Source organism: Camellia sinensis, chromosome 10 (genome assembly GCF_055761805.1).
Source record: "Camellia sinensis isolate YWXY chromosome 10, ASM5576180v1, whole genome shotgun sequence".
Classification (NCBI taxonomy): domain Eukaryota; kingdom Viridiplantae; phylum Streptophyta; class Magnoliopsida; order Ericales; family Theaceae; genus Camellia; species Camellia sinensis.
Window position 1 is genome coordinate 53,085,103 of NC_138970.1, and position 12,903 is coordinate 53,098,005.

At 32.5% G+C, this 12,903-nt stretch overlaps 1 long non-coding RNA gene across 1 annotated transcript; it reads right to left on the reverse strand.

Moving 5' to 3' along the window:
* Positions 1 to 4,583: 4,583 nt before the first annotated feature.
* On the reverse strand, positions 4,584 to 8,499 carry LOC114297409 (uncharacterized). Its single transcript, XR_003641479.2, has 3 exons — positions 8,033 to 8,499; positions 5,108 to 5,843; positions 4,584 to 4,837 (listed from the first exon to the last, which is right to left on the reverse strand). It is a non-coding gene; the product is annotated as an uncharacterized LOC114297409 (long non-coding RNA).
* Positions 8,500 to 12,903: the final 4,404 nt, after the last annotated feature.

The window sequence follows — 12,903 nt, forward strand, 5'->3', positions numbered from 1 at the left end:
CCGTTTATACGAATTTTAATAATATTTTAAAAAATAAGAAAGGTTAGTATAATTATTGAAACCACAAAAGATGTCTATAATTGTTAGAAATCTCCGGGCAGATAAGTGTAATTTATCCATAAAATAATGATACTTTTAGTAATTAAAATATTTCATTCTTAAAAAATTAATTTAACCCTAAACTTTTGTCACTAAAATTTTAATTTGTTGCAGTACCTCTCTTCTATCCATCCAACTACCCCATCTCCTCTTTTTCAATGCTAAGGCGTATTAAGAGGATTGGCCCCGTTGGATCACCAGCTGCAACCTCAAGTGAAGCTTCACCATTTTTATTTTTTCCTTAAAGCAAAGCAAATAGAACTTTCATTTATACGAAAATGAAATACATTATACACATGATTTGCGGTAAACTGCATCATTATTTAAACACCGCTTCCCAACTAATGCAAAGAAATTATAATCGCATATCAAGATTAAAAAGAACAAGAAGCAAGGTTTTAAAAGATTTATTAGTAGAAGACAAGTTGATATTAGTAGAAGACAAGTCGATATTGGTCAGAAAAATGGTTTTGATCTCTAGTTTTGATAGCTTTTTTTTTTTTTTTGATAAGCAAAATGAAAGTTTTATTGATGAAAAAGCACAATACATGCAAGATTACAACAACAAATCAGGAAAATGCAAAAGCATCAAACTAACCTCAACGATCCCAACTAGGTTGGCACTGCAGAGGAAGCACAATTATATGCCAGTATTTGACCCAAGATTGGTGAGAAACCAATAAGAACACTAGAAGAAAAAACATAACAGCTATACATCAGCATTAACTCCATTACACAAACGCTACCAATTGGACAAGACAAAGCTTCTGTTGATGGACACCAAGCTTAGGCCATAGCATTCAACCCCAATACTGATAGAGCATTCAAACAGCACTAAAAGGAGCATCTGTTGCCGGACACAGACTTTATCCATAGCATTCATCCTCCATTACTGGTGCAATACTTCACCTTGTATATACCTTCTAGTTTTTGATGACTTTGAACCAAAATTAAAATGGATTTGACAGGTCCATTGTGGCGGGTTTACATTATAAGATTTTTATAATTTAGCTCGATTCAAAATTTCTTAAACCGTGATCGCCTCTGTTCAGATTGCAAAGAAATTAATCACAATTAAGATACAAAAGAACAACCGAGGTTCAAATTGTAAGAAACACTTGGAAATTTACTAGATAACTTGTAAAATTTGAGCAAAATAAACTAATAAAAGGAATACTAATTACTATAAACTCCGTATAATAACATTAATAGAAAATTTGCTGGGAAAGGAAGAATTTTCAGTTTTTGATAAACTTCTTGAATTTCTTCAGCAACAAAAAATGAACCCTTTGCTTCTTCATGTCCATATACTTGAACAAGAAGCTTAATGTACTTTGTTTGATCCCTCTCACCTTTAGATATTTGATGAAAGAACCATCCAAAGCAGAAGCAAAGCTGCTGTATACGTGGGAAAAGAAAAAGAAAAAAGAAGCAAGTTTGTATTAAAATATAGGATTAGTTCACCTAAAGTATACATTTTCTTGCATTCAATTTTATTTTTTAAGTTTTGTCAATTTGATCATCAAATTGCAAAATGTGAGTTAAAATGATTCCAATACTCACGCCGTCTATATTGAAAATTAACAGAATGTATACTTTAGATTCCAAAACATAACGAAGTGAATACTTTGAGATCATGGGTATATTTTGTATTTTCAATTCTCTTTGAGCCGTCATGCAATATTATAAAAATACCTCAATTTCCGTTAATCAATTTGGACGGCATGAGTACAGTTGACCATTTAAACTCACATTTTGTTGTTTGAGTATTAAATTGACAAAATTAAAATATGAAAAATTAAAGTGAAACAAGACACATTTTTTGATAAGGACTTTGATCCCTTCTCTATTACATGTTTGTAATGAAAGATTTTCATTGTATATCTAATGACTATGAAATAGAAATGCATATTTATTGTTAGGGTTAATTACACTTTTCATCCATGTAATTTGATTTAAATTTCACTTTAGTCCTTATAGTTTTAATTTGAATAATTTAATCCCTGCACTTTAAATCTAGTTTCAATTTGGTCCTCCTATATAAATTTTTGTTAATTTGTCTATATATACACATTAGAAAATTGACAAGTATCCCAAAATTGTTAATTTTAATCTCCAATTTAGATGGAATGACCAAATTGAAACTTTAAAAAATTGACAAGTATCCCAAAATTATTCCAATTTTGACAGAATGATCAAATTGAAACTGGATTTAAAGTGTAGAGATCAACTTGTTCAAATTGAAACTATTGGGATCAAAGTGAAATTTGGATCAAATTATAAGAGTGAAAAGTGTAATTAACCCTTAAAATTATTTTAAATTAAAAAAAAAGAAAAATCATTACACTTGCTATTGCATGATGTAATGGAATCCTTTCGGAACACTTTGGTTTACACTACAGGAAAAGACAGGTTTGGTGACCAAAATATTGGTTGCCAAAAGTCCCATTTTCGGTCGCCAAATGTAATTAGCGACTAAATTTTTTTGTCACCAAGTTCGTCACCTATACCCTGTCGGCGATAGTATTGGCGACTAAACTATTTTTGATCGCCGAAAGTTAAACATTTGGCTACTAAACTTTGGTTAGTCGGGAAAGGTGATCTTTTAGTGACTAAATTATTGGTCGCTGAAATTGAACTTTTGGCTACTAAACTTTGGTTAGTCGGCAAAGGTATCTTTTGGCTACTAAAATATTAGTTGCCAAAAGTTCTCACAGAAAACTAAATTAAACTATTAGAGACTAAAATTTTAGTCGCTAACAGAATACATACATTTAGCAACCAAATACTTCAGTCGCCAAAGGATGTCATGTTTTTAGTGACTAAAATATTTAGTCGGCAATTAAACTTCCCTCATTCTGATTTGCTTTAACTACTATGTGGTTTGGTCACAAAAAGCCATTTGGTTATTTTTTGCTACTAAATTATTGGTCGCCAAAACATTTGCTTACATTTTTGGCTACCAATATATTTAGTCACCAAATACTATATTAATTTTTTATTTTTTTTTTTAATTTCTGAACCACCTGTATCCATTATTAGTGCAATCTGTACCCTGTATAAACAATACAATCCATCAATACTAAATATATTATCAACCATTCAACAACGTGCACACATTTTACTTCCAACCATCCAAAATATTTATATTCAACGTCCAATTCTAAATGTAATACAAATTCCATACGAACCAAGTATAATTTAACCCCAATAATTTAATTTCATACATAATAGAGGATCAACCAAATTTAATATCCAAAAGGAAATCTATACCACACCAAAAATTTATTCTGTACCACCCCAAAAACTAATTTGTACCACGTCCAATGCTAATTTCTATCGGGCCAAATTTTGGATATTTACCACGCCAAAAAACTAATTTGTATGTCTCTATATACGGATAGAGATATAAAAATAATGCCTTTCCGTACTTGTCAAAAAAAGTCATATCCACATTTGTACGTCAAAAACCATTTGCAAAAAAAAATAAAATAATCATTAGTATTGACTAAATATTGGCCAATTTAAAATTATAAAAAAAAACATATAAAACTCGAAATTAAGTAATCTTTTCAAATTAATCATTAGTTTTGCATACTCAAATATATATGAAATAAAATCTTTTCAATTTGCCTAATTACATATTAGCCTCTGTTTTTTATTTAATAATTACATCTTTTACTGTTGGTGAATGAGGACTATTTCACAAGTCCAAATATGAAGCATTAATTAAGCACATAAGGAAAAGCACTCAGTACAAATACTAATCAGTTTTTCATATATAAAACGTATTAATTAAGTCCAAATACTAACCAAGATCACATGAATGCACCATACATATGCTACTATTGTTTTCCATATATAAGAAGCACTCAGTACCCAATTTACTGAGTGTATGTGTGTGTGTGTGTGTTTCAAGGGATGAAGAAGACCACTGACCTCTTTTTTATTTCTTTTATTCACTTAGTTGATGAGTAGAACTCATACATTACTTAATTATAATTAATTCTTTATTTTCTTTTTATATTATTTCCTAAATTAATTTACATGCAATTATTTCAAATTAAATTATATCTCATCATCTCATAATCTCAATTACACTATATTAAATTATACTAATGTGAATTAGGCTCTAATTCCTATCCAATTATTTAATTCTAACTTGTTAAAATTAGCGAATCAGACGGGTTTAATTTTCATTCTAACCTATCTGTTCAAACAATACAAGTCAATAAATCTCATATCCAATAAGTGAAGCATCTTAGCATCACCTCAAGTAAGGCTTTTAACAGAGTTAACTAGAGGAAACTGCATATCATTTGAAAGCATTTCCATAACTTAGTTTCAGTAGTGATATCTTTCTGCCTTTTTACACGGTGAAGAGCATATGGAGAAAGTCAAAGAAGATCTTGGGATTATGACAAATTGACTACACATCAGAACCCATGATGTGAAAACAAGTATGGCCCTAAAATACAAGAGAATAAAATATAAAAAGATTTTATTGACGCCATAAATACACTCGATTATAATATATCACGAGCATTTAAGTGTGAACACTGAAGATAAGCCTCCAAATAAATAAATATATATTTTTTTTCTTTGTAAAAAGAAGTGTGGATACAAGCCTCAAATATACATCCTAAAATCAATAACTTGAATGACCAGCACTTTAATTCATACCTCAGAGAGAACCTTGAGCATCTGATCAATGTACCAAATTTTTTTCGTGGAAAACCTATAGCAGAAAATAGAAATTAAGCAGCCTAAACTTCAAATATATATATATATATATATATATTAGACGAGAAAACTAATATACTTTAATTACTTATGATTCTCAGCCAATCATATTGATAAATCTTAGGTTGCAATTTGTCCTACTTGATCGAAGCCCAGCCATACATTACATGTTAAGATTACATTATAGAAATAAGTTCACACCACTCTGCAAGGTTTCAGCAAGAAAGAGGTTGAAAATTTTAAATGAAACGTTTATACTACTTACTTTTCAACAATGGAGCAAATTCTGGCAGCAAGATCTCCCTTGAAATCTTGATCACTTACTTCCAGATATTCAATAAGCTGTTTTGTCAGAGACTTTACATTGCTTTCATTTACAAAAAGATACACAAGTTCAAGGGCCCTTTTCTGAATAACAGCATCTGAATCCTGAAAAATGTATAAGCAAAGTCAAAATAACAAGAATGCACCACAGTCAAGGGGTATGCATAAATTTAAAGCCAGAACTCCATACTGGATATCAATGGAAATCATTAAATTTAATGGTTCAATTTGTAACAAAATAGCATATAAACCAAAAAAAAAAAATAAAGGTGCCCACAGAATTGAGTCCTTAGTAATAGTTCACTTGGGTAAAATTGCAATAAAAAATATGAAAAGGTGGAGGTCCAAAGAACAAAAGTTGCTGCATTTAGACCACGTCTCAAATACATTGTACATGTCAAACAATTAATAGAGGGAATACGTGTCAACGTGAAACTGTTTGAGGGACCTTATGCTAATTCTCACACACAATAAAAAATAAAAAGAGGAATACGAGAAACAAAGTAGGCCTATCTGTGCAAGTATACAGGTTGTGAAGCAGTAATGCTGATCCATGAATTTCCCTTCACAGATACCCATGAAAGCAGTGCCCCTCATATAATTGGTACTGATTATGACCCAATAGAACAACTGATTGTAGTGTGCATTATCTTCGCTATTCATCTTTTTGGCCAAAACTGCAACAACAGTGCAAAAGACATCCTCAAAACCATGTATAAAATTTTTCTTACGGTCTTAAACTGTGTAATATATTAGTGTATATCATCAAAACAACAATGTGAGTATATCAGTACAAACCAAAAGTTGCAGACCAGTGGGACTGACCCATAAGAACAATTAAATATAAAGAATTAGCAACATGATATCACCTTGCAATTCTACTTTATGGTTAATAAAAATAAAATAAAAAAAAGGCGACCCCTGAAGTATATAATCTGAAATGTTTTAGCTAACTCTACTTTTGCAAGAAATGACACCACCACTCAGAATAATAGTACAATTTTTGGAAAAAATGGCACAAAGACATCTCCCTGCTCATATTAGGTTGTGAACAGAATTAAGAATGTGACTGAATTCTGATTATGTCGTAAATTCTAGCAATTAAGAGAGAGAGAGAGAGAGAGAGAGAGAGAGCATCATGACAAGTACCTGCTTCATCATACTTGATCATTCACAATAGTCTTATATAAATGTCAAGACTCAACAGACATGCAATAATTCTAAAGAAAACAAAAAATAAAAAAATAAAAATAAAAAAAGAAAGAAAGAAAAGAAGAAGGTGCAAGTGCAACTGTGCTTAATATGTTAGTGCAAGATACTCTTTGTAAGTTGCTGTGAATGCAAATGAAAAAATTAATTTGGCACATAAGGTGTGAATCACTGATTAGTAAATCAAGCAAGAACTGAATAGAAAAACCTGCGGCTTCATTACACAAGACGGTCATAAACAAATATCAACCATGTGTCTAATATCATGACTAACAAAAGAAATACAAATATCAACCATGTGTCTAATATGGTGACTAACAAAAAAAAAAAAATCTTAATTGTACTAATATATGGTATATATCATGGGATCAAGACTGTCGTGATCTTTATCTGCTTTCATCCCGGGGAGAAATTGATCAATTTCTAACCCATTTAGCAAATGTTATCTTAAATGAAAGACAACAAATTGTTACCTCCACTTGAGAGACTTTTGTGCCAGTTATCAGGACCTTTGGTCCATGTTTGCAACAGGAAATTAAAAAAATGCCAACTTTTTACTGAAATCTCTAGAAATCGAAATGGTGGGATTGAATCGCTTAATTTGTCCAGCTGGAATTGCTGATAAGTTGATCTATTGAATAAGACCTACAATATGGTGCAGATGCAAGAATCTAAATCCTCATCATCTATTCTAAATCTAAACATATACAACAAACTATTCAACACATTCACTAATTTGTAATTCTTCTCATTGGTCTATAATTTCTCCAGCTACTGCAAGTGCAGAACACCAGAGAACATAATGTATGGTTCATTTTGATAGTCAAAATATCTACTATATACCCTCATTTTATTGTCCTGACAGCCAAGAATGTGTGGCTAAATAAGACAAGAAGGGGATTTGAAACCACCAAGGTTGAGAGCAGAATCAAAAGTACTTGAGCTAAAGGCCAGTGATGCATATTCCCAGACTTGTAACTGTATTATGAGTAATGAATATTCAATGGATCATAAAATACAATGGGGAAGTGTACAGGGGATCATATATGCCCCAAAATCCATGCACATGTGACTGATGATACACCAAATTGCAGTGTCGGCAGCCTACATGGACTGTCCATTAGATAATGGGAATTAAGAACAGTAGTAATCTTACAATGGGACGTTTTAAATCAGAAGGCCATTCAATCTGATTGAAAAAAACACTGCACTATTTTTCTTTCCTTCTTTGGTACTTAATATATCTATACTAAAAAACAACAGAAGGACCATGGATTAACCAACAAAACCACAAAACTAGGTTTTAGATTAATTTTAAATGAAGTTATGCTTTTTCCTGAATTTTAAGATAGACCTTTGTTCTTAACATTCCACTAAAAGATCCAACAAGCTGTTTTGTAAAGGCACCATGAACACCACAGAGATAACCAACAAATAATTTATGTGTTTAAATCAAATATTCACAATTAAAAACAACTTTGCCAATTCATATAACCAACCTCTCTATGACATTTTTACATACACTTGGTGAGCATAAATCAAAAAGATCGGAAAAGTACACTGTTCACATGTAGAGCAGGGAATTGCAACAACACCAATTTTTAATTCCATTGAATTACATATGAAAGAGATCGGAGAAGATGTGAAGATTTATTACCCGTTGAGAAGGAGATCGTCATAGAGGAGCATGCGGGCGTTAGGGTGGAGAGGGTCGGATCCCTGAATCTGGCGGCGGACGGAGGGAGAAGAGTTGCCGGAAGAGCTGCTAGGAGGAGGAGAGAGAAAGGGCGAGGAACATGGTGTGGCGATTGCTGCTGCCGTGGGGTGGTCGGAGGACGATGGTGGTTGCTTCGCCAGAGGAAACGACCTCGGCCACGAGAAATAGGATCAAGACGGCAGTGGTGGTGGCGAACTGTGGCCGCGGCCGCGCCATTGGTGGGTGGAATTGGAGGTCAATGAGAGCAGTGAGAAGACGGTAGGTCTCTCTTCTCGCTAGAGAGAGAGCAGATGGGGGAATTGATTTACCCACGGTTTGGGTAACAAAATACTTATATAATTAATAATAATTCGCGACAAAATATTTCAGTCGCTAATTATTTTTTGAACAGTCTGAAATTTGAAATCTCCCTCCACATATTTTAGGTTTTTGGCGACTAAAATATTCATTTGTCGCTATAAATATGCTTTTGGCGACCAAATTTTTGGTTGCCAAAGATAAAAACTATTTTTTTTGTTTTCATTTCGCTACTAAACAATTTTAGTAGCTAAAACTAACTATACGGCGACAAAATATTCTTTTGTCACTGAAAATATCATTCGGCTACTAAATAATTTTAGTAGCTAAAACTAGCTCTACAGCTACTAAAATTGTGATATTTTTAGCTACTAAAATTTTTTTTAGTCGCCAATTGTAATATTTTTAGCTACTATATTTTTTTTAATCACCAATAATCAATATTCCCCGACTAAAAAAATTAGTAGCTAAATATTTAACTTTTGCCAACTAATATTATTTTTGCTAGCCAATTCCCTAACTTTTGGCGACTAAATTTTTTTTTGTCGCCAAAAATGTATTTCCTTGTAGTTTTAGTTTGTCCATAGATATATTTACCAAAAAAATTAAAAGAAAAGAGATGATCATGAAAAAAATGCTTGAAATTCAAAGAAATTAAGCAACTTACCTATCATCATGGGGAAATTTGTATTCAATCAGCCTTTCAGGATCTTTGGTCTCCTTAAGTGAGATGTTATCGAATCAACAAAACAGAACGGGGTTGAGTTGTAGGCAAAAATGTCAAACTTTAGGTCGAGCCCACTTTCTTTACGTATCGTCATAATTATTTTTGTTTCTCTATTCACTTCACCATTATCATCTTTGTTTCTATCATAGTTGATAGAGTCTTTGGTGTAATTTTTGTTGATGAAGTTATCACTATCACTGTCACTGTTACTGTCTATAATTAGCGTATAATTGCCCTTGATGCCAAACCCTGCTTCTTTAGTTTCATAAGGCATGTCAACTTTAATCTTAATGGTCTCATGAGGAAACTCTATGCTTTTTTCATCTGGATTATCTTGAATTTTGAAAGGAAAAATGTGGATGGGATCTCTCCTATCTGTGTGACATTTGGAGAGAAAAAAAAAAAAAAGAATTACGAGAGCTATAATCTCAACTTATTCATTGGCAAATGTAATTAATTATTTAGAGTTAGAAGAGAATATAAAAGGAAGATATAGAATTACCACAAAGGAGATGCAAATTGCATGGGAAATGTGGTAACTTTGTGCCTTTATTGTTTTGATACATTTCTAGTGCTATGTAGTATTTAAATTTGGACTTAAATAACTTTTTTATTTGTTTTCATGTCAAAAGTAAACTACTTAATTTTTTCTATTTTCAAATTAGGAGTTTTCTTATTATCAATATAACTCTTTTTTTATCAATAATATTTAGTCATTTTTTTAGAAAATATTTTTTCATGAATACAAGATTCTGTCTATTAAAAAGATATCTAATTTTTGTGCAATATTCCGTATGCTATGTTTGTTATTTTGTTACTTATTGTTGATAATGTTTTTATTTTTTTAAGTTTGAATTAGTACTTTTTGGTTAGTTGTTTCCTATTTGTTAGCTTATTGGTTGTATGAGACTTAATTAATTAGAGCAAAAAATAATGAAAATGCAAAGAACAATTTTTCAATTTTTTATTCCAGAAGCTTAAATCGGTGTCTCAGTGAAAAGGCCAATATCTTTCATTCTTTTGTCCAATTTTCTTCTTGAATCGCTTTGTTTATGAGAGGAGGTAATAAGTCCAAGAAAGACCCATTTTCCTGGGTACGTATTGTAGTTAAGAATTTTAATTTTTTTATTAATTTTGTTAAATAAAAAATTCTGCTAAGTAGTTGTAATCTTTAAAATTATATGAACAATTCGTATTTTAAGTGAACTTTATAAATTATCTTTTAAAAAATGAAGTAGAAAAAAGAAGAATCTTATTCTCACCTGCTTGTGAGAATCAAATTTCTTGGTGGTTTTGATTTTCTCAGTGAAAGCTCGGAGGAGTATGTCATCGGTCACCACCAGCTTTTTAGGCTATGTTTGGTTAGGGATTTGGAAAGAAATTTCGAAATAGAAAGGAAAAAGAATAATGAAAATATAAATAAAATATACTTTCATTTCATCTAATTTTATATATTTCTTTTCTTTTCTTTTTACAAATCCCTCCCTAATTTCCCGAACCCAACCCAACTTTAGTGATTTTCATAATTGGGAATTGAAGTTCACTTTCATGGTTGAGTGTTGCGGCGGAGATAGTGACGTGGACAAGTCTCGATGACCCAACTGCCCGGATTGCGAGAGGAACAATGGATGGAGAGGCAGAGGCTCTGTGAAGAATGGAAGATACAGCCATTTGTAATGAGTTTAGAAAGAGAGGTGGAGACAGAGAGAGAGGGAGAACGTAAGGATCAGATAAAGAATTAGGGTTTTTTGGTTATCCTTTTTTATCAAGGAGTAAAAGCTTGGGAAACGAGGAAAAAAAAGATTTATGGGTAGGGTTTAAGGTTTTAGCCTTATAAACGTGAACGGGTTAGTTACTTTTTCGGAGTTTAAAGTGAATTTTTAATATGGGGCCGTCATATATATATTTTTTAAAAAATAATTATGTATTTAATTTTTTTTAGATATTGAAAGTACTCGTAAAAAAGTTATTTCCAGTATATATATATATATATATATATATTAAAATATACTCAATATACATTAAAGTTTACAATAAGAAAAATGACCAAAATAATCTATATAGAAGTATCATTCTGGCATTTTTAACTGTAAAATTACTAATTTAGTTTGAATAATCCAACTTATAAGCTAAGCCGTTTTCAATGGATAAAATTACTAGTCCATTTAATCTTTCATTTGGCATAGTTGAGTAAAAGTAAGATTTCATCAACTTTAATTTGAAAAGAGTAACTGTAAGTAGTATAATTAATCATATTTTATATATAATCCATACATTTGAAAAATAACCATTCAATAATTTCAAACAATTCACCACATTAATTAATTTGAAATCATAATTGAATTTTGTTGAGATCTTTTAAATTTCAATAAGATTTTTTTTATAGACTAATATAATAATTAACAAAATTTTGAGACCTTTTTTTGAGTCAATTTTTTGGGACTCAAAGCTGTAGCTTTTCCGGTTTGTGCCTAAAGCCAACCCTGGACATGAACCAAAAGTTGCCTTGAGGATCACTCTATTAACTTAGAATTGTTTGAGATTTTTATAAGGGTGTGTTTATGTGATAAAGATTGAATTGATATAATGTAAATTTAATGTTCAAAATCAATGTATGGCATACAAGTTGATATTTCTAAGTACAATTTTTAGTGTGTAATACTAACCTTTTAGACAGGATTGATCTTAGAGTCCATCATAATTGATGCTGCTACTAGACTCTGATGAACGGGTCGGGTTGATCCAGGCCTCCCACACGGTTGTCCGATCGTTGGGCCCACTGAGAAACCTGCACAAAAGTTCAACGGGGAACGGGAGTCCCCCGGCGAACCCTCCGACGAACAAGTTAGAGAAGAGACTTTAACAGAATATAGAGATAGGATGATGATAAAGAGCTTAACCTTCTCCTTGTCTTAGAAACCTGTTTATATCCTTTGCTCATCATTTTCTTATCCATTCCGACCTATCACGTTGGTCGAAAGTCTATGTTCTAGCTTGCTTTGTTCATGGTGATGTCGTTTTGTTCCGATGTGAAGGGGTTATCGTAATAAATGTTGTAGGGGAACCTCATTAATGGCTGATGTGTGGTGCAATAACTCTGCAAGATCTTTGTCTGCTTATGTGGTTGGTTTATCTCTTGACAAGTGTTTAGATGTCATTGGTCCTTGGTGCAACGTTAGGCTCCAGCAATGTTGGGCTTTGGTATTTGAATTATGTATTGGGCCCTAAGTGGCGGGCCAAAAGCCCCTATAAGCCCACCTATGTCAGTAATCCCCCATTCCCAAGTGCAGCTTCAGCTCAACGAAGGGAATAAGAAAGAAGACAGGGGTTGTGAGAGGTCGACGGAGAGAAGATCGACTGGGAGGTAGGCCGACCGTGAAGGGTGACTGAGTGAGAAGGGGAATTGGCGGTGCGCAGGGCTCGAGACGCGGCGTTGCACGTGATGATGTGAAGTGGAATAGGCAGGGAAGGGAAAGAGAGTAGTGGTCGTACACGTGACACAATCCCGTAATAAGGGAAGTGATGCGTTAGCAAGAAATGAAGGGATAGGCTAATATAGGGCGTTGAAGAGGCGGGGTGGAAATTTTGAAAATTTTCAAACTGGCGAAATTTAATCTTGATCCTTGGAATATAGGCAAATCATGGGCATTTGGAGTTATTTTCTTTACCTACCTTTTTGCAAAAAACCAACACGTCCCACAAGAAAATTCATTTGTCTCATGTGATACGCCGCTGCAACATTTTGCGAACTTTATTGTGCCAGCGTCCGAAGCTATACGTAGACATG